General features: G+C 41.0%; 1 pseudogene; it reads left to right on the top strand.

Moving 5' to 3' along the window:
- LOC109676378 (small ribosomal subunit protein uS3-like) overlaps window positions 1-9,087 on the top strand; it is a 141,641-nt pseudogene extending 132,554 nt beyond the window's left edge.
- Window positions 9,088-22,677: the final 13,590 nt, after the last annotated feature.

Here is a 22,677-nt window from a genome sequence, read left to right as displayed (position 1 = left end):
CATTATGGTGTGGAAAATTTTATTAATTAAGTCATTCACCCAAACCAGTGTTAAAATGTAGTGATGTTATGGTATGAGAATTTTACATACACTGTGCAAAATACAATTAGAAAAAGAGGAAGCATTTTGTGGAAAGAGTTGTGGTTAAGTGTGTGAATATAAAAATTTAAGATACATAGCACCAAAGGTATGACTCTGTATGCCTCAGGCCATAGTAGATTCGTTGTTAAGGGTTAGAGCACAGAGCCACTAGGTTACATGCAAGCTATAACTTTTTAACTTCTAATTTTTATTGTGAAAAAAATTAATTTCTCATTGCTGTTTTTTCTAAAACATTATGAATGCTGTTTTATTTTGAAACAAGGCAGATATCTATAAAATAAGTTAGTTCACAGAGCAGGTAGCCATCACTTCACAGAAAAACTGAATGAATATTTAGTTATAATGATATATGTTGTCCAGGCTGCAAAAAAAGTTATTGGTTTGTAAATGTGTGTTGTAATTAGTTGAACCAAACATATTGGCAATACCAAACCCCATAGTTTTATATTAAATATGTAAGCAAGAGTGAGTCCTATATCAGGTTGTATGGTATGGAGAGGAAGCAAGACATATCTGAGGAAAGTTGTTGCAGAATGTCAAAGAATAATGGGTTGGGAAGAAAATAAAAGAACCTTAATTACATATTAAGGTCTAAATAGGATTAATGCTGGCAGAATTCCATCAGAGAAAGGTTTCTCACCTGACAACATGGTGAGAAGTGACAGGTTTACACACATTTTGATCTTTGGTGAAACTGCTATTAAAATGGGATTCTATTATTGTTTTGGGTGTTTGATCATCTCTTATTTATTTTTATTATGTGTTTCATCTTAGCCAGATCATATATTTAGCTATTAATGTATTATACATGTTCTAACTTCTATGTTTAAATATATGTTAGAAAGAAGAGTAAGAATTTATATAATCCTATTTCATGTATAAACAGTCCATCATTGATGTGTATTTGCTAAAAAAAAAAAAAAAAAGCCCTAATCTATGTGATTCTTGGTCCTAAAGTTCTATGCTAGACTTGTCTATTGGCTAAGATTTCTGGACTGAACTGGATTGCTGCACTGGTAGTAGGGCTGCCAAAGAGGTTGTAAATGATATCCTGGGGTTACTGCATAGACCTATGTGGCAATATCACACTCAATCCTGGAATGAGATTTACAAAGAGTGCTGGAATTTAAAGTCCAAAATAGGTGCATCCAGTGAGAAGCCACAGTCTGGAGTTGGTACACCATGTGGAATCCTGGCCAGTAGAAAAAGCCAGGGAAGCACTGGGAATCTGGACAAAGGAAGGGCGAGAGGGAAATTTCTACTTCCTCCACTTTCTCTTGAAGGCTCTCCTAGCCACTGAATCAACTTTCCTTTAGATTCTACCTTGGCTTCACATCTGAGTGTTGATGCATTTTAGTCTCTTACAAGTGGTTCTAGGCAAGGGAATATTTTTAAAAAGTGAATAAAATAAGACTTTACTTTCTGTGTTCCCCAAATGAATTAACATGTTCATTAACAGTAACATAGTGGGGGAATTCCAATATGGTAGATTAGAAACACTCAGTGATCACCAATTCTCTAGAGGATAGAATTGAAACAACTGGAGAGCAGCTACTCCTTGAAGTGGGTGAATGTAAAAATGCACTGGCATGTAATTGTGAACAGTGACTTGAAAAAAGCCAGAGCAGAGGGTAAGAAAGAGAACACAAATGCTGAACGTACTGCAGTCCAGCAGAGGATGGGTATATAGATGAAAGAAAAAGGGAGACCCAGAAAACACAGTTATCTCAGGTCTCAGTACTGTGCAGAAGAGGGGTCTAATCAGACAGGAGAACTGGAATATGAATAGCATACCTGCAGTAAAAGAGTTCTCTTCACTTCCAAACATACAGTCACAGTACTACATTCCAGAGGACTCTTGGGATGGTGGTGTCTGAGCTTACTTCTTTGAGAGTCAAAGCTCCCTACATTTCCCTGTGTTGGGGAACTTGCATCAGATGTGTACACTGATCCAGTAGGTGTTGGCCTTGAGAGCTGTTTTAGCTATGGATAAAGCTATTGAAACAAAACCGCTGAGAGCTACATGCAATGGAAGCTGTTCTGTGCATGCAAGGAAACAAAGTTCACTTTCCATTTAGGAATATTAACTTGGGAAGCTAGCTCCAAAAGCTGCATGAGTAATAGTGATTGCATGTGATAATGTGCAGAAGTTAAGTTTTGGAATACCATAGCCATGGGGTGAATTACAAGCTCAGGTGCTGCTGCCCTCACACCATGCCCACTTCAATGTTGATGGTTGTGATCCCATAACATTTCCTATCCCCTGGACAGGCATCATGAAGGACCACCACACAAAGTATACCTTACATACACCAATATATACATCATGCTTTCTTCAACCTCTGGAAGATCCCCACTCTTTATTGATTTATTAAGAAAGTAATTCACTTAGATTCCAACACAACGTGACCTGAATTCCAGGCCACTAGCCATATGTAAGAAGCCACAGGGAAACTACAGTAAGAAATCCATTTGTAATTAAACTCAACACAGCATACAAACCAATTTCCCTGTGCACATCATCAAGAGAAGGCCCTCACATAAAAGTGGGAAAAAATTCCATCCCCAATGGTGCATAAATCTCAATTTAGAAACACAAGAAATTTAAAAAGGCAGCATAACTCCTCCAAAAGTTAATAAATCTTTAGAAATTGACTTTAAAGATATCAAAGTGGATGAAATGCCAAAGACTTCAAAAATGATTTTGAAAGTGAACAATGAATTTAAAATGATACAAATAAGCAACTGAATAATTTAAGGGATGCAATGCATTAAAACAGTAACTCAATAAATAGAGATTCTGAAAAAAAAAAGACAGGAATATTGAAAATGAAAACCTCAATAAGTGAAATAAAAAAAATTGTGGAAAGCCTCACAAGTAGATTTGAGAAATTAGAAGAATATCAAGGCTTGAAGACAAAATTAATGAATTATAACACTGAGACAATAATAAAGAAAATTAATAAAAAAGAATGATCAGAGCATGTAAAATCTCTGGAGCACCACTGAAAGACCAAAATTTTAATTAACAAGAATAGATGGGGGAGCTGGGGTAATGACTAGTGACATAGAAAACCTATTTATTCACTAGAATGATAGAGAATTTCTTAAGTCTTGGGAAAGATATGGACTTCCAGGTACAGGAGGCATTTAGAAATCCAAATAGACATGACCAGAAAAGAACATCTCCATGACATATTTTAGTTAAACTTCCATAAGTACAGACACAGAAGGAATATTAAAAGCTTCAAGAGAGAAGTGTCAAGTCACTTACAAAGGAAAACTTCAGAATACTAGCAGATTTCACTTAGAAAGTCTAATGACCAGAATGGCAGAGTAGTGTATTTCAAACCCTGAAAGAAAATAGCTGCTAACCTAGATTAATATTTGCAGCAGAATTAACCTTCAGAATAGCAGGAGAAATAGACTTTCCAAGACAAACAAATGCTAAAGGAATCCATTCTCACTAAACCAGCATTATAAAAGATACTTAAAGAAAGCCTGAATTTAGGAAGCAATACTAACACAATCAGGAGAACTTGAGAAAGAATAAATTTCACCATTAGAGTAGACAAAGGAGAATTAGGAAAGAATCAAATTTATTAATCCAGTACACTATGAAACCTCTAAGATTAATGAGAAAAAAAGAATAGAAAATAGATTAGAAAAACAAATGAAAAGTAACAAAATGACATGAATTAGTACATAACTTTCAATAATTACCCTGAATGTAAATGGTGTTAATTCTCCAATTAAATGTGTAGACTGACTGACTGTGTTTACAAATAAGACGAACTATTTACCACCAAAACCACTCATAGATTGAAAATTAAAGGATAGAAAATGTTATTCCAAGAAAACATAAAGAGAGGGGAAAGGGCTCATGCCATGTGCATATACCCAGTGAACTACTCCTCACCCAGAACCCACCACCTAAAGTTTCCACCACCTCCCAATAATACTATCAAGTCATGAATCTATCAATAGATTAATCCACTGATGAGGTCAGAGCCCTCATGATCCAATCACTTCCCAAAAGCCCATCAGCTAACAACCAAGCCTTCAGCACATGGCTCTTCGGGGACATTTTAGATCTAAACTATGACAGCTTCCATGCAGTGTTGTAAGCAGAAATAAGCACAGATAAGTGTTCAGTAAAATGTTAAAAAGCAATATATCCATTGAGTAATTCATTTTATTTTTTGCTGTCACATCAAAACATTTTAAATGATGGATATAGGTTTGTGCAATCAAATAGTCTACATTGTCTTCTAACCACAATTAATAACTTTTAGCAGCTATGACTAACTTTCAGCCAGTAGAGGAGATAACAAAGCTGATTTCACTGCTCCCCCTGCATCCCCCACACACCTTTTTTCCACTGTTCTCTCTTCTTGCATCTTCTCTTTGACAACTTTTCTCTTTATCTCTTTTAATCAGGTTCCTAGAAACTTCCTTTGGCCCAATCACTATTCAAACATTCCCATGAATATTAAATGCTTATTATTATGTTGATTTGAGAGTGAGAAGTTTGATTTACAAATAGAAACCAAACTTTGAGCTACAAGTATAAGTTCCTACCACTAACATTTAGGAAGTTAATGTACCAAATGTCTTAATAAGTCCAATCTCCTATAAGAAAATACCATAGATGGGCTATAGGAAAACTAGTTTTTTACAGTTCTGAAGTCTAGCAAGTCAAGTCAAGATCAATGTGCTAACAGATTTGGTGTCTGGTTAAGGCTGCTTTCTGATTCATAGACAGTGTCTTCTCCAGTGCTCTATCCTAATAGACATGGATAGTTAGCTCTCTGGGTTCTTTTTCAAGAAAACTGATCCCCCTCATGAGGGCATTCCCATCAAGACTTAATCTCCCTAAAGGTCACATCTCCTAATAATATCACCTAAGATGATGATTTCAATATATGAATTTAGAAGTCCACAAACATTCATATCAAAGCAGGAAACTATAGGAATGTACATTTCTATGTATTTGTATGTGTCCTTAGATGAAAAATACTGAGCAAAATTTATTACCCATATTTACTCATATTCTCACCACCTTTAAAAATTTCACATAAAAAAATGAAAACATTTTCCTTCAGTCCACCTATTTCCCCTCCAATTAACTATTATTAAGACTGTCATTTCTGATTTTTTCCAAAGTTGATAAGTATAACACTCTTCTTTCTCTTCTCTCTCTCTCTTTCCCTAGCATAAATATTACATACATATATATAAAACACTATTATGTATAGATACATGTATATACATTATGTACATAAAATGTATGCATAGATGAATTTATAAATGTTATTTATACATAATCTATTCTACTCATGTATATATATTTATATTATTTATATATACAATGAATTTTGTAGATATACATATATATGCACACATATACTTCTATTACATATAGATGTAAGTTTTAAATATATGCATAAATATGTATATAGAGGTATTTATTATTTGTATATTGTCTATTCTGTACCTATGTGTTTGTATGTGTAATTATATATACATATATATTATATATTATGTATATTTGATTATATATATGTAAGTAAATAAGCAGCAAAGTTCTCTCTCTCTCTCTCTCCCTGGAATGCTCATTAGCCAGTGCTTAGCCTTTAGTTTAGTCACTCTTGTCCTTGATCCTAGCTCAACTTTCACTTCAAGTCACACCTCACATGGCTTCCTTGAGCTCTTACTGCCAAGGAGGTTAAGGGCCCATATTTCTATTTCAACATAAACTGACATTTGTGCTAGTGGACACTCTCATTCCCCCGGACTTTATTTAATCAGTACCTGCCCCTGCACTCCTAGTCTTTTTGTATGAGGACTGTGTAACTGGCATTCACAGCCACAAAACCATTTAGATTTCCTGGAACCAAATTGCCTTCCAGAACTCCAACGGCATGAAGCTGATGTAGATATTGATTTCTTGTTTGTTAGTGCCTAGTAATGAGGAGCCCCAGAAAAGCACAGGCTGGAGGAAAGCATAACTGTTCACATCTGTGAGCTGCTGGGGGCCTCCCTCTACTGGTTGCCACAGCTGGGCCTCACATTCCATGTTGTGCCTGGTCCACAGACAGCCCTGTTCAGGCAGATTCTAGTGCCTGCAGCCAGAGCTCCCTTATGTTGCTGCCACCTTTCAAACTCATTTTGCCCTTTGTCTGTCTAGGGCTTTATAGCAGCAGGTACCCAACAGTTTCCTGCCAACTCAGCAAATGTAGCATTATCTACTGAGGCAAAACTGCATGTAGTGTCTGTCTACAAGCAAAAGTGTCACCTGAAAGAATCATTTCAGATCCCCAGCCAGCCAGACACCCAATTATTCATCTCTGCTTTTCCTTTTAATTTTTAAGTTCTGATAAAATCTTCTGCCACAAAAATAAGTAGTACAGTAGCTGGTCAGTTTTTAAAAAAAAATTCCTCTGACTTATTTTGCTTTTCTAGTCCTGGTGGGCAATATCCGGATGTCCAATGCCTGGCCCAAGATCATTGGGTTGCAAGTAAACATGCATGCCACATCGACATATCTTTTTAGAAGGCCTTCAATTTCCCTCATGAGAAACTTGACACTCTGTACCCATTGAACAACTCTTCCTCTTCATCTTCTGGAAACTACTATACCACTTTGCCTCTGTGACAATGAGTAACCTAGGTATCTCTTATAAGTGACATTATAAGTATTTATCTCAATAAAGGTTTTAATTGTATGAATATTTGGCATCAATGGATGTGTAGCCTTGGGGAGTAAAAGAACATTCTCTGTTTTTCTAAAATCATACTGCACCTATATCTGACTATTTGATAGTATTAACTACTGAAGTTTTCTGAAGAAACCATCTGTATATTTAAGAGCCTACAGACTGTTTGATCTCAGGTGACTATAAATCATGTTTGTGGAGAGATGGAATATTTCAGATAAAGAGCAAAAGTTATCTCAGTCTATCATTTGTTCCTTTTAATAGCCATTTACTATCAACCATTATAGCTAGCTAAAATCTTCATAACTACTAGATAAAACTTCTGGAGTACATAGCTAAGCTTGACAGACCTCTAGCCTCCACCATTCTTATTGCTAAGAATGCTATAAGATAGCATCTGAAACCTAAAGAAGAAGAGATTTCTCTGCCTTTCTGTAGCTCACCTATTTGATGTTTCCACTAATGTAATTAGCAAGTGTACTGAAATATAACATTTATGTTCTGTGACTATAAAAGTTCTTGTGACCATTTCCATAGTGAAACATATTTCCAGTGTATGGTCACACATATTTAGCATTTATCTCAAAATAAACTACTTTCTTTTTCCTTTAAAGAAGAGTTGTTACTTTACACAGATACTACATACACACACACACACACACACAACTTGGCCAAGATATGCATGAATATAACAGCCTTATCTAAAATGCCAGTGTACCCTGTTAGAATAGCCATCATTAGAAACACCACCAAGAATAGGTGTTGGTGAGGATGTGGGGAAAAAGGAACCCTTATACACTGCTGGTGGGAATGTAAACTAGAACAATCACTCTGGAAAAAAATTTGAAGGCTTCTTAAATGTTGGAAATAATGGCACCAATGGGTTTTGGTTCTTACTGCACCCTTAAGTTTCTGTTTCCCAGGGTCATGGTCCTGCCTCAAGTCTAGCTTGAATTCTCCTTCTGCCCCAATCTCCAATCAGCATGAACCATAAGATCCTAACCAATCAGATCATGCCAAGTCTCACTGTGGGGTATTTAAGCACCTGCCCTTCTCGCTTTCTCTCTCTCTCTCTCTCTCTCTCTCTCTCTCTCTCGGCTCTCTCCCTCTCCCACCTGGCAATAAAGAATCTCTTGGCCAGATCACTCCTCTCTGCGTGGTCACTTTTGGGCCTACATTTGGTGCCATGACTCAGATCATGTTTCCCCACTAATCCTGGTAGGGCCCCGATTCCAACTCACCCCATGAACACCCTGAAGATGTGACTGGCCAGGACTCATCCTCCTGATCACCCTTGCTCGCATCCAACACCGGACATCCTTTTGGTGAGTCCACATACCCTCATTGGGCTCCCTTTGCGGTCTCTCCCTTCAGTGTCTCTGGGGTTTAAACAGTCCCCTTTTTTGGCCATCTTTGGGACCAGATGGTAGAGGGGTGTTGTCTTCCCTCCATCCGGCTTGGGTCTATTTTTGTTGTCAGTCTCGGAGACCGCCCATCTGCAAAGCCCAGCTCCAGGTGACCCACAGCCTCTGGGCCCCAGGGGCCCTACAAGCCACTTGAACACAGTGATGACTGCTTCTCATGAGCCTTGTACCATTCTCAGGATATTCGAGCTGCGTGGGGACACCCCGCAATTCCATACATCTTTCCAACCGGCTCCCACCATGGGGGCCACCTCCTTTTTGCCGTCTGACTCCTCACTGAGATGCCTCCTCAATAATTTAGACACCTTGGGTTTGACCCCAGATATAAAACCAAAACATTTGATCCACTTTTGCACTCAAATCTGGCCCACTTATCCTCCAGACAACCAAAATCACTGGCCCCTTTTCGGGTCTTTAGATCCCAATCTCCTGCAGGACATATATAACTACTGTGAGTGATTGGGACGATAGGGAGAGATTCCATATGCCCAAGCTTTTCATACCTCCATCTAAATCTGGCTCTCTGCACCATTTGCAAACCTAAACATGTACTTCTTGCTCTAAAGCCCTCAACCTCAATCTCTGCCCTCTCTTCAGATGTCGACCCAGCCGATGAACCCCCTCTGTACAGACAACAGGCTCTACACAATCCTCCTCTTCTGCAACCTGCTCTGCCATCTTTGGTGACTCCTCCACTTCTTGTTTCTTTGTCCCCTTCATTGCCACCACCTCCTACCCCCACTGTACCCTCTGCCACTTCTCCCCTCACCTTCAGCCCCCCTGTTACTAGATCATGCACACTTGCTGCCCAGCCACCCCCTTCCCTCCTGGCACCCCTTTGAGAGGTAGCCAGATCAGAGGGAATTGTCAGGGTCCATGTCTCCTTCTCCATGCTCGATCTCTCCCAAATTGAAGCCCACCTGGGCTCCTATACAACTAACCCTTCAGCCTATGTCAAACAATTTCAGTATCTACTCCAGTCTTACAGCCTAACCTACCATGATATCTATATCATTCTTTCTAACACCCTCCTGCCCAAGGAACATAGAAGGGTTTGGGAACAAGCCCGCATATATGCAGATGAGGTCCATCAGACAAACCCCAATCACCCCACAAGTGCCCTTGCGGTGCCTGACCATGATCCCAACTGGGATTATAACACCCAGGCTGGACTTATCCTCCAGGACCAGTTTGCCACCTGCCTCCTGGCAGGGCTAAAATGGGCATCACAAAAAGCCATTAATTTTGAAAAACTCCAGGAAATCATCCAGGGCAGAACAGAAAACCCCTCTACCTTGTTAGACAGGTTAACCAGGGCTCTCCAACAATACACCAACATTGACCCTGAATCCACAGATGGTAGACACCTCCTTACGACTTATTTTTTCTCCCAAAGTTACCCCGACATTAGGGCAAAATTAAAAAAACTCAATAGAGGCCCCCTCACTCCTCAGACCGAGGTGTTGGCAGCCGCCTTCAAAGTGTTCCACTCCCGTGATGAAAAGGCAAGACACCAAAAATGCCAAATGTTGGCCCAGGCTATGTGAGGCCCAAACCCTCGGACCAAGTGAGGGAATCAACATCCGTTGAACAAAGGCCCCTCAGGTCCCTGTTTCAGATGTGGGAAGGAGGGACATTGGGCCAATTTTTGCCCAAATCCTAGACCACCAACCCAGCCTTGTCCCAGATGCCATTTGCATGGACATTGGGCGAATGATTGCCCCAGCTCCCAGTGGGGGCCAGATCAGACTCTCATTCCAGTCCCAACCTCATTGGGCTTGCAACAGACAACTGAAGGGGCCTTGGAACTTCCCTCCTGGTGACTACCATCTCATTTCAGGAGCCCAGGGTAAGCCTTTTGATTGATGGATGCCCCATATGCCTCCTCCTGAACACTGGTGCCACTTCCTTGGTCCTGACAGAGTTTTGGAGGCCCACCAGTCCATCACAAAGCCCTATTGTCAGGGTAGGGGGACAAACCATTTTTCCCAGAAAGACTCCCATCCATACTTTCCTGCTCCTTTTTGGGTCATCCTTTTCCCACCACTTTTTGGTCATGCCCCAATGTCCCACCCCTTTGCTGGGGAGAGATATTTTAACCAAATTTCAGGCCTCCATCTCATTTAATCTCAGGCCTATCCCCTTTCTCGCCCTTATGGCTACAGATGGCCCCTCTGACTCCACTGGTCAAATCCTCCCTTCAGGGGTGGACCCTAAAGTATGGGACACTCACACTCCTTCTCTGGCAACTTGTCCTCCCATTAAGATCCTCTTACAGGACCCTTATCACTTTCTGTGCCAGCCTCAGTACCCCCCTCCCTACTTCCAGTGTGCTGGGGTTACAACCAATCATCACCAATTTACTCCACAAGGGGCTCGTCAGACCCACCCATTCCCCATACAACTCTCCCATCCTAGCTGTAAAAAAGCCAAATGGCACCTACCCCCTTGTCCAAGATTTTAGACTCATTAATAATGCTGTTAAACCTATACACCCCCTCATCCCTAACCCTTATACCATTCTTTCTTCTATTCCTGCCTCTCCACTCACTTCTCTGTCCTTGATCTCAAGGATGCCTTTTTTACCATTCCCCTCTCCCCCGAGTCACAGGACATTATTGCCTTTACATGGATGGACCCACACACATCACTCCCAACAGCTCACCTGGACAGTCCTCCCTCAGGGTTTTAGGGATAGCCCACATCTGTTTGGACAAACACTTGCCAAACAGTTTGGACAAACACATCCAATACATAGATGATCTACTCTTGTGTAGCCCCTCTTTGGGCATCTCTTGAATTGACACCACTCTACTCTTAAACTTTCTGGCAGACAAAGGATACCAGGCTTCCCTCCGTAAGGCCCAACTTTCTCAAGTTATAGTCACATACTTGGGAGTTCAGTTATCCCATGACTCCAAGGCAATTACTCTGGACAGAAAACAGCTCATTTGGGAGATACTGGCTCCCAAGACAAAGGAGGAAATACTTTCCTTTTTGGGACTGGATAGATACTTCCGTGTCTGGATTCCTAACTATTCCCTCTTGGCAGCCCCCTTATAGGATGCCACTAAGGGTGACCCTCTGAACTCCTACTTACTTCTGTCAACACCCCTTTCCAGCGCAATCAACAGGCAGTTCTCCAGGCCCTGGCCCTCCACTTGCCAGACACCCAAAAACCGCTCACCCTCTATGTCCATGAAAATAAAGGCTTAGCCTTTGAAGTTCTGGGTCAGGAAAATTGTCCAACATTTGCCCCCATAGCATATCTATCAAAAAAACTTGACCCTACAGTCTGGGGATGGACCCCCTGTCTACAAGCCTTGTCAGCAGCCTATGTTCTAGTTCAGGAAGCTAAAAAACTCACTTTCGGGGGGTCAGTCACAATCATCTCCCCCCATCATCTTGCAGAACTCCTGACATATAAGGGCTTAAGAACCCTTCCCCCTTGCCAGATCTTGTCACTTCTTGTCTCCTTCCTCCATGACTCCTCCATTACCCTCCATGCTTGCTCTTCCTTAAATCCTGCCACCCTCCTGCCCACCTCTACTGCCATGCCTACCCACTACTGCATTGAGACCCTGGAGGCCTTTCTCCCTTGCCCTTCACACATCCAGGAGGGGCCCCTACAGGGCTCCACCTACACCTGGTTCTCTGATGGCAACTCATATGTGGAGGGAGGTATACAGTGAGCAGGTTATGCTGTAGTGTCCTTAACCTAAGTCATCAAGGCACAGCCCCTCCCTCCCAGTACCACCTATCAACAGGCTGAACTGTTTGCAGTCATGAGGGCTTTTGAGTTGGCAGCCGACCATTCTCTCACTCTCTACACTGACTCTAAATATGTCTTCCACCTCCTCCTCTCCCACTCAGCTATCTGGAAGGAAAGGGGATTATTAACCACAAGAGGCACCTCTGTCACCAACTCCACTTTTATTACCAACCTTCTCTGGGCCTCTCTCCCTCCTTCTAAGATTGGGATCGCCCACTGCCAGTCCCACCAAACAGATTCATTGCCCATAACTATGGGCAATTCTAAGGCAGATCAGGCTGCCCAATAGGTGGCAAGGGAGAATTACTCCACTCTGGCTCTTGCAAAGCCTCAAGATCAAACTCCTGAGCTGGCCCATGAGTCACTCCCTAGACACATTCTCCTTTCGCATTTACACTCCATCTTCCACACTAGCACTCAGAATCTTAAGCTCTTCTTAAGTTCATTCTTCCCCCTTACCCCGGAGGATTCCCAATACCTACACCACCTCACCTCCACATGTCCCACCTGTCAGAGGACTAACCCACACACCCCTTTAAGGCCTGGCTCATTCCCTACCCACCAGGCCAGGGGACAAATTCCAGGGGTGGATTGGCAAGTAGACTTTACAAACATGCCCAGAATAAAGAAACAAAATTACCTTCTGATCTTGGTAGATACCTTCTCAGGATGGGTAGAGGCCTTCCCAACCTCCAATAAGAGGGCATCAACTGTGGCCTCTATTATTGTAACCCACACCATCCCTAGGTTTGAAGTGCCTACCTCCTTCCAATCAGATAATGGCCCAGAGTTCACATCCAGGTAACACAAATAATTATCAAGGCCCTTAATATCTCATGGCATTTTCATATCCCTTATCATCCCCCCTCATCAGGAAAGGTAGAGCGCACTAACCGTACTTTAAAGGAGGTTCTCACTAAACTCACCTTGGAGCTACACCTAGACTCGGTTCAACCCCTTCCAATAGCCCTCTTTCACTTATGGGTACTCTCACGGAAACCCACACAAATATCCCCTTTTGAGGTGATGCTCGGGCACCCAGCTCTGCCTCCAGGAATCACCTCCTCCCAGGGCCCCCTCCCAGGACACCTCACCTTTCCTCTTCTCTCCTTCATTCGAATCCAGCTATGGCAACACCATGACACCTTATCTCCAGACCCTTCACGCATCCATCTCTCTTTCCCTTTAAACCCAGGGGACTGGGTCTACTTCCCTCCCCCTTTCCCTGAAAAGAAGCCCCTTACCCCAAAATGGAAAGGGCCCCTAAAAATCATCCTCTGTACTCCTACTGCAGCCCACTTACAGGAAACCCCAGGAAAACTAACATCTTGGATTCATATTTCCAGGCTAAAGCCAGCCCAACCCCCTGAGACAACCAGCAGGATGACACCATTGGCCCTTCACCTCCACTCCCTGCTTCCTCTCCTGGCTTTGTTTGTACCCCTTCCCTTGGAAACCACTTAAAAATTCACATCTCTCAGCTTCGTGTTCCCTCCCCTGTCCCCGAGGATGTGCATTAACCTTCCCCTTTTGTTCTCTGTTCTCAACCTCCTATTTGTTGGTAGGCTGACTAGCACCGGAGGGTACTTCTGGAGATTTAAGATACAGGAAACCTACACCATCTCACAAACTTCTATCACCAGCCTAGTCAGCATGGTGACTGTCATCCTAAGGGATGTCAAGTCCCTATTTCAATCCCCTTCAAACCTAGGTTTGGTTCCACCCTAAGGAGTGGCTCCTTTGCATTCGCTTGCCCTTTCTTCACTCAAACAAAAAATTACTGTAAGAGGGGAGTCAAATGGACCCAGGAGTATGAGGGATGTCCCTATTGGTCTTGTCAGGTCTACTGGGTACTAGGATCAAAGGGATCAGACAACCAGTTTCACTTTTATCTGGGAAAAAATGGGACTACCATGCTCCACATCTCTGACCCATGGGACAACAGATGGGTTCAGGGTGAACAGGCAGCCATTTATGCTCAGTGTGACTCCTCAAAACCCTCAGCTCACATTATGATATCCAGGGAACTGGCGATCTCCATTGTTGCTGCAGGCTTTGCGGGGGGAGCCCTTGGCCATAGTTTTATTTCAGCAAAAGACTTTGAAGATTGCTTACAGATCACCCTTGAATCCACTTCGGCCTCACTGGCTTCTCTTCAACGTCAGCTCACTTCTCTAGCCCAGGTGGCCCTAGAAAATCACAGGGCCCTAGATCTCTTAATGGCTGAAAAAGGGGGGACCTGCTTCTTCCTCTGGGAGGAATGTTGTTACTATGTCAATGAGTCTGGAATTGTAGAACAGAATGTAAAAAAATTAACAGACTTGGCCGAGGACCTCCTAAAGAGACCCAATAAAAACACCTTAACTGACCTGCTAAGCTCTCCTCTCCTCACCTGGCTCCTGCCTTTCTTGGGCCCTTTGCTCATGCTCGTTACTCTATGCACCATCCTACCCTGTTTACTACAATTTCTCAGATCCCAGGTAAACAGAATCTCTAATCAAACTGTCAACCAGCTTCTCTTCCAAGGATACCAACCCCTCATAGCTCAACCAGAGGACACCTATGATGGATCCTACTGGAACACCAGGTTATAAGCATCATGGACCCCTCATAGAACACCTACTTCAATTCCTCAACTCCCTACACAAAGATGAATGGCTGTTACCTGCCATATGGAGGACTGGCTCGAGACTTTACGACCTGTGGCTGCAGGGACCTTAATCAACTTCAGGAAGAGGAAATTTTCATTTTCGGAGCCTGGGTGTATGCCATCATGAGCCTCAGCACCCCAACATTGTTTGCCAACCAACCCTCCCTTCCCCTATGCCGCCCCTTGCCAGCTCGAAGAAGCCAGAGTGAACACAACGCCCCCCTTCCTTAACAAACAAAAAAGGGAGGAATGTTGGCAATAATGGCGCCGATGGGTTTTGGTTCTTACTGCACCCTTAAGTTTCTGTTTCCCAGGGTCAAGGTCCTGCCTCAAGTCTAGCTTGAATTCTCCTTCTGCCCCAACCTCCAATCAGCATGAACCATAAGATCCTAACCAATCAGATCATGCCGAGTCTCACTGAGGGGTATTTAAGCACCTGCCCTTCTCTCTCTCTCTCTCTCTCTTTCTCTCTCTCTCTCTCTCTCTCTCTCTCTCTCTCTCTCGGCTCTCTCCCTCTCCCACCTGGCAATAAAGAATCTCTTGGCCAGATCACTCCTCTCCGTGTGGTCACTTTGGGGCCTACATTTGCCTACATCAAAAATCTAAACATAGATCTGCCATCCCACTCCTGGGGATATACCCAAAGGAAAGCTACACAGGTTACTCCAAAGGCACCTGCACACCCATGTTTCTTGCAGCACTATTCACAATAGCCAAGTTATGGAAACAACCAAGATGCCCCGCTACTGACGAATGGATTAAGAAAATGTGGTATCTATACACAATGGAATACTATTTAGCTATGAAGAAGAATGAAATCTTATCATTTGCAAGTAAATGGATGGAACTGGAACATCACCCTGAGCGAGGTTAGCCAGACTCAGAAGACCAATAATCGTATGTTCTCCCTCATATGCGGACTTTAGATCAAGGGCAAATACAGCAAGGGGATTGGACTTTGATCACATGATGAGGCAAGAGCTCACAAGGGAAGTATGAGGATAGGCAAGAACCCCCCAAAAAACAAGATAGAATTTGATGTCCTCAATGCAAAGGAACTAATGCAGAAACTTTAAAGTGACAGAAACCAATAGGAGACGGGGACCAGGAACTAGAGAAAAGATTAGTTCAAGAAGAATTAATTTAGAATGTAACACCTATGTACAGGAAAGCAATGAGAGTAAACTCCCTGTATAGCTATCCTTATCTCAACTAGCAAAAACCCTTGGTCCTTTCTACTATTGCTTATACTCTGTCTTCAACAAAATTAGAGATAAGGGCAAAATAGTTTCTGCCTGGTAGTGAGGGGGTAGAGGGGAAGAGGAAGAGGGTGGAGAGAAAGAGAGGGGGCAGAGGAAAGGGGGAGAAATGACCCAAACATTGTATGTACATATGAATAAAAAAATTTTTTTAATTTAAAAATAAAATAAATAAATAAAATGCCAGTGCACCCTTCAGTAATTAAAATCAATTCATGAAAACCTAGATTTATGTATAACAAAGCTGATTTGTTAAAATAAAACATTTTGTTTAATAATTAGCAATAGTTCCTGTAGTTTTATACTGAAAACATTACAACATTCTTACTCCTATCTTTTTGTTTCTATAACATCTCTGTAAGGTAGAAGGTGAGATGTCATTATTATTCTTACAAATACCAGGTTCTTCAATAGAGTTCATGGTCAGGCTCTGGAGAGCATTTCACCTACTATAGTGATACTCAACTGTAGAACTGAATTTGGATGAAGCACATGTGTTTCATGTGCCATTTCATGCACAATATTTGGTGCTGCTATTTTTTTTTACCATGTGGTTACACATAGAAAAACTACTAGGTACTAATTAGATGATCATGAACAAATTATAGGAATGGCACAAGTCTTTGTGCCCCATCTAAAAAAAGGAAATTCTACTCTAACTGCTGCCTTCCCGGTGTTTTTTCCAACTCCGTTATAAAGATGTAGACAAAGTAGATCCCAAATATACAATGAGAAGGGGGAAACACCCTGAAGATTTTGATGTGCTGTACTAGTGTAAACATGTGAGGTACGATGCAAAATTAACCACAGTCTCACTCCAAATTGCAAAGGTACAAGCCACCTTAATTTCTCTAAAACTGCAGTGGAATTCCTCCTTAGATACATCACTTTTTGGGTATGGTAAGGTAGGAAGATTACTTGAATCTGACTACTGTAACCACTGTGATTTTAGGTGTCTTTGTAGGTGAAACAGAATCTTCTGTATGAGGTCCCATCTCCAGTCTTTCCCCTGGTGTAGTCTGGAACAAGTTTATTCTGATGTGCAGCCTTGTTGGAGGAGCCCAACTTCTTGGACCTTGCTGTGCCTTTGCCAACACCGAAAGCTGTTTAATTTTGGCTCTGTACTTGCTATAGTAGTATCCTGTGACTTCTTTCAGTGAACACGACTTTGTTTGGTTTTTGTTGGTGCTCAGATCTTCTGAAGTTCTATGATGACTTCTATCTTAGGACCCAGGCCTCCCAGAGGCTGCAGGGATACCTCCACCCTCTCCCCATCTTGTCTCCCTGATAATCCTCCTCTTCACACCACCCCAAAAAGTCTCCATGGTTTACCTGTTGGCTTAGTTTCCATGCCATGTGGGAACTGACAGAGGGCAAGAGTGCACATTAGCTACTCACTCCCCAGTCATATAATTTCACACTCCTAACTACATTAGAGATGCCTCATATCAGCTCTGATGTTCTTGTCCGATGAGTTCTACCAGAATTCTTAAAGGAATTTAGTTAAAATCTCCTCTGTCCTAAGAATTAACACTCAGCCTCCTATTTCCTGTTTCATAGCACTTAAGGAAGAAGGCTGAGCCCATAACCACCTCTGTGTCCAAATTATTCTTCCTTTCTTATCTCGACAGTTCTTTACCAAGAAAGGAGTGGGCTTGGTCTACTGTTGTTTCGTTTGGTTTTACTTCTAGTTCATATTCTCTTTCCTGAGTGATCAAAAACCATCTCTCCTTTCCTGATGTTAACATGTCAATTTGGGTACAAGTAGAATAACTCTGACACTTAATGAGGGAGCACATATCCAAAGATAACTCAAAATGCCTTACCAATTATGCCTGCATGGAATTTAGCCTCTGTAGTAGTCTTATAGGACTATCATAATAGTATATCATGGGAAAAGACTTCAGTTAGCATCTTTGTCAATATCACATGAGGAACCCAAGGCCTCATGTGTGAGTGAGTATTGACTTTGCCAGAACACACAGCTACAGTTGGCCAAGCTCAGGTGTTATACCTTAGTTCCTTGGTTTCTTTCTCTTTGTCACTTTGCTTAATGGAGAGTTATTGTCTATGCGCTATGAAATAATGATATATAGGTAAATGCCTCATTTGATGATCCTCTTTAATCCAGAGAAAGTGATTGGAATACAATTAGATGCATGGGGGAAGTTTGTTTGATTATTTTTCAAATAGCAAACAAGATAGACAAACAAAACTTTAGTAAGAGGGTGCTACAGTATCCCTATCAGTTAATGTGAGGTACATACAAATTTTTAAAAAATATCACTGGTTTCTAGTCTGGCTCTTTATGTTAATAGGAAGAAAAATACTAAGAATAATATTTAAGATCTCTGAGACATTTTATTTTTTCCTCTCAGATTTCTATGATTCCTCCAAGTCAGTGTCTGTTAATGAGGAGGCATAAATAATGGCCAATTTATTAATCTAAAAAATCCAGGCAATATATTTTCTGGGGCCCTGTGATGCTTTAGATGGTATTATTTCAGAATCAGCATTATCTATTAGATTCTTGCATCTATTTCCTCTTTTTTGGGACAACTAAAACATCCAAACTTATAAGTCCTTCATGCATACTATGTTCTTTGTCCACTGACCTTGAATAACATAAAAACCAAGATTAGTGAAAACATTTTTAAAATCTGACTTATCGATAGATCATGACATTGTCTTTTCCTTTTAGCCTTATTTAAGGAACTAGGTTGCTAGAGCTCTAAGGTCCCTTAAAGTTCACCTAGGCTAACACCCTCATTTTCCAGATGAAGAAGTTGCACCTGGGTGAAATTAAGTGAATTACTCAAGGTCACACAGAAAGTCACTCACTGAGTCGAGCCAACATTCATGTCTTTTGCCAACGGTTTCATTTCCAATATATCAGGGTGTCTAAAAACTAACAAACTGGGGTAGCATCTTACTAGTATTTGACCAATGAACTTTAATTTGTCCTTTAATTTCTTTTCTCCTCTAAGACTTAACTTTAAGGTCAATGAAAGCAGGAAAATCTGGATGTACTTTCCCAGAGCACATAAGTCAATGTTCTCTCAAAGATGACATTTTTCCTCCTTTTGTAAAAGACACTCTTGAAAGCAAAACTCTATGAAAGACTAAATGATTATCTTTATTCATTTTCTCCTTCTTTAACATGGTAAGAAATAGGTCTTGAGTCCCAAGTCCTGTAGACTAATAGGGAGCTGTCTTCAGTGGGCTGAGGTGACTTCTCGGAACAGATGGTCAACATACAGAACAACCTAGAACACAGTCTATGTTACGCAGAGAAGTCAGTTAAAATGAATTAGAAAAATAGCAAATCTGGAGGGATTCATGGATTGATAGGATTCAGAAACTTTGGAATGTCCCCAGAGAATGATCCTAGTTAGCTAAGAATTTAAGGATCTTGTCTGAGAGATCATCAGAAGGGAACAAGAGGTAATATTGCTGAGATGAGAACCAGCTGGGGTTGTAATACATATATGCAAGGAAACAACACAAGGAATCTTCCTGTATAGCTATCTTTATCTCAAGCTAGTAAAAATGCCATGTTTCTCAAATTATGTTTCATGTTTTTTCTTCTTCAAAATCAGAGAACAGGAGGGTGGAATAGGTTCTGTTCAGGGGGAGTGGGAGGGTTCCCACTGATGCGAGTGGGGAGGTGGTGGGGAAAGTAGTGGGAGAGTGAATATGGTGCAAAAAATGTATACACATGTATGTAAATGCAAAAATGATACCTGCTGAAACTGTTCCAGGAATTAGGGAAGGGTGTATGAAAGAGAGCAGTGAAGGGTGAATTCAAGTATGATGTATTTGATACACTGTTAGAATCTTTGTAACTGCTACAATGATCTCCACCCAGCACAGCAATAATAATAAAAATAAATAAAATAGAAAATAAAAAAGGAGACTGAATGAGATTCACAGGTAGGTTTCAGGGTCCAAATGCTAGAAGAAAGTTTCAGATGTAAAGAGGAGATTGATGAGGCTCTAGATAAAACTGTGAGAACACACTGAGTCCTCTGTGTTCCTCCACTTCCAGTATGGTTTCCTTTATGTTACATCAGCAATCTTTACTCATACCCTACTCTCACCTTGTCATCACCTTGTACCACCTTCAGAATGACAACTTCTAGCACTTCTTTTATCTCTCTGGCTCACTGTCTGTGTACTTCCACTGTAACTATGACTTAAGTTAATGTGATACTTTCTTTACCTTGCACCTGCCACTTTTTATCTGGCCCTTCAAATTCACTGACTGTTTTATGTAGCTTAGATTCCATGGTATATTGTTAAAATCATTCTATGCATATTCACAACTCCCTTAACCTCTTGTGGCCCAACCCTAGCCTAGTTATGTCCAATGCTCTAACTCTGTTGGGCCTCCACAAGGGCAGTAGTATGGTTGCAGAAATCTCCAGTCAGATTGGCTTGAGTGAGTCAATGATGACTAACATTGACTGAGCTTCAGTGTTACAGGGAACCAGGGCTACTGTTTATCCCATTAGTAATTCCTCTATTCTCTGCTGTGATTATATCAGAAGTTTTTCTTACTCATCTTCAATATTCCTTCCTTGAATCATGTAGTTGATTTCTTCTTTGTCTCTTTTTTTGCTAATAAAATAGAAGCAACCAGTAGAGAATTATTTACCTTCTTACCTATAATTTTATCCTATATTGGCCTGTCTCAATATGCCTCACCATCTCTTCTGGCACATGGATGAACTTGTTGCTCATAAAATCCCTCTACTATTCTCACATCTTCTTAACTATCTAAGGATTTGCTTCTACAATTATCCCTTTCATCCTACTTCTGTTCTATCCTGTTCTCTCTGTAGAAAAATACCACTAGTGAACAAACACATGGTTATAACTGAACCACATCAATTCTTTGTTAATTTTTTTTCTTGTTCCTCTTAATTGATTAAATCCGTGGAAGGGTTTCTGTGATAATTGGCACATTCCCTGATTCCATGGACATTGCAGTTTACCAGGGGAGAGGCACAGTGAAGTAAAGGCACATATCAGTATGTAATTATAATTTATATAATACATGGGTGTGTGGATGAATGGAAAGGGTTCATGGGTGAGGGGAGTGGATGCATACATGGATATGTAGATACAAAAGGACAGAAGAAATCTAAATCAGTAAAATAAATAGCTTTTTTTTGCAGTGCTGTGGATTGAATCTAGGGCCTTATATATGCTAATGAAGTGCTTTGCCATTGAGCTACATCCTTAATCAGTAAAATTTAAAACTTTATTTTGAAATTAACTGAGATGTTAAGACATGGAAAAGCATTCAAACCATATTACAAATGCACACTTGTTTGAAATATTCCTGTTCTGTTTCACTTACCCACCAAAAAGTTAAGCTAAACAAATTTTAGCCACAGACGAAAACTCAACATGGAAAACTAACTATTGGAAAGTTGGTATGTAAGGAGACCATCAGTAAGCAAACAATGTAATAAGCAACTTAAATCTGATTAATTATAGTGAAATTCAAATTTTATAACTATGGAGACTAAGGTAGAAAGGAGAAAAATAGAGCAACTGAACCAATTCAGATTATAATACATCCTATCTACATGTGAATGTCACAAAGAAACTCTGCATAGCTATCTTAAGCAAACAAAAGTCATTTTTTAAATTTCTTTTTTTATACAAAAACAGAGAACAGCCTCCTCTTCTCTGTTTCAGAACAGGTCTTGACTAGAGGTGGGGAGGATGTGGAGAAAGGGCATAGGAGGGTGAATGTGGTACAAAAGTTGTGTAAGAATGGATATAAATGGCAAAATGAGACCTGTTAAAACTTTTCCAGGAATGGGGGGAGGGGGAGGGGATAAAAGGGAATGATGGAGGGGGTGAATTCAACTATGATATATTATAAGACTGTTTGTAAATGTCACAATATACCCCCAGCACAACAATATTAAAGAAAATAACTGTGGAGAAAATGTACTCTTACAAAACTATAGTAATTGTAATGCATTAGTAGTAGAAGAAAGAGCACCTCATAGCAATTGTGAGGTAAGAAGGTGGGAGAAGAACATTGGGAAATAAGGTGAAGATGCTTTATAATATAAGAGCATCAAAGAGTGTTTCATTTCTGATTATGCTTATTTGATAAGTAAGTATAAATTCAATTCTGAAAAGGAGGGAGGTGAAGGCAGTGTTGTTTCTCACACCCCTATGTTGCTGGAGTGAGGTTTTCTCTCTAGCTCCTGGATTGTTACTGGACCTAACTGGGCTTAACTGGAGGCAACTGGAGACTTTAGAGAAGAGATAGGACAGACAGACAGAAAGAAATTTGGGCTCAGGTGTGTTGTACGCTCTGCTGGAGACACACAACCCTCATTGCTTCTTTTCTCTATCTTGATTCTTTAAGGCCTTTCTCCTGGTGGCTCTTTAAAACCTCTTTCCTTAGGCTCACACTGTCCCATGTTTGCTCTCAGCTTATCTTCAGTTTAATTGCTCTTAAAGTCTTTTGTACCCAGGCATCTCTCTTTTGCTCTCTTAAAGTCTGGTGCTCAAACTTGCAAAGAGCCATGCCTATAACCTGCATATGCATAACTCTTATTAAGGTCTAGGTCCTTAGACTTGCTCTGTGCACTGTCCCATGTTCTTTTTGGCTTTTTTTTAGCTTTAGCTTTCCTAAGGCCTATGTATGACGTTCTTTCTCAGTTTTGCTTTCTGAAGCCTATGTTAAAGTTCTCAGTGCAGACTTTCTATCAACCCCTCT

Source organism: Castor canadensis, chromosome 4 (genome assembly GCF_047511655.1).
Source record: "Castor canadensis chromosome 4, mCasCan1.hap1v2, whole genome shotgun sequence".
Taxonomy (NCBI): domain Eukaryota; kingdom Metazoa; phylum Chordata; class Mammalia; order Rodentia; family Castoridae; genus Castor; species Castor canadensis.
This window is presented reverse-complemented; position numbering and strand designations above follow the sequence as displayed.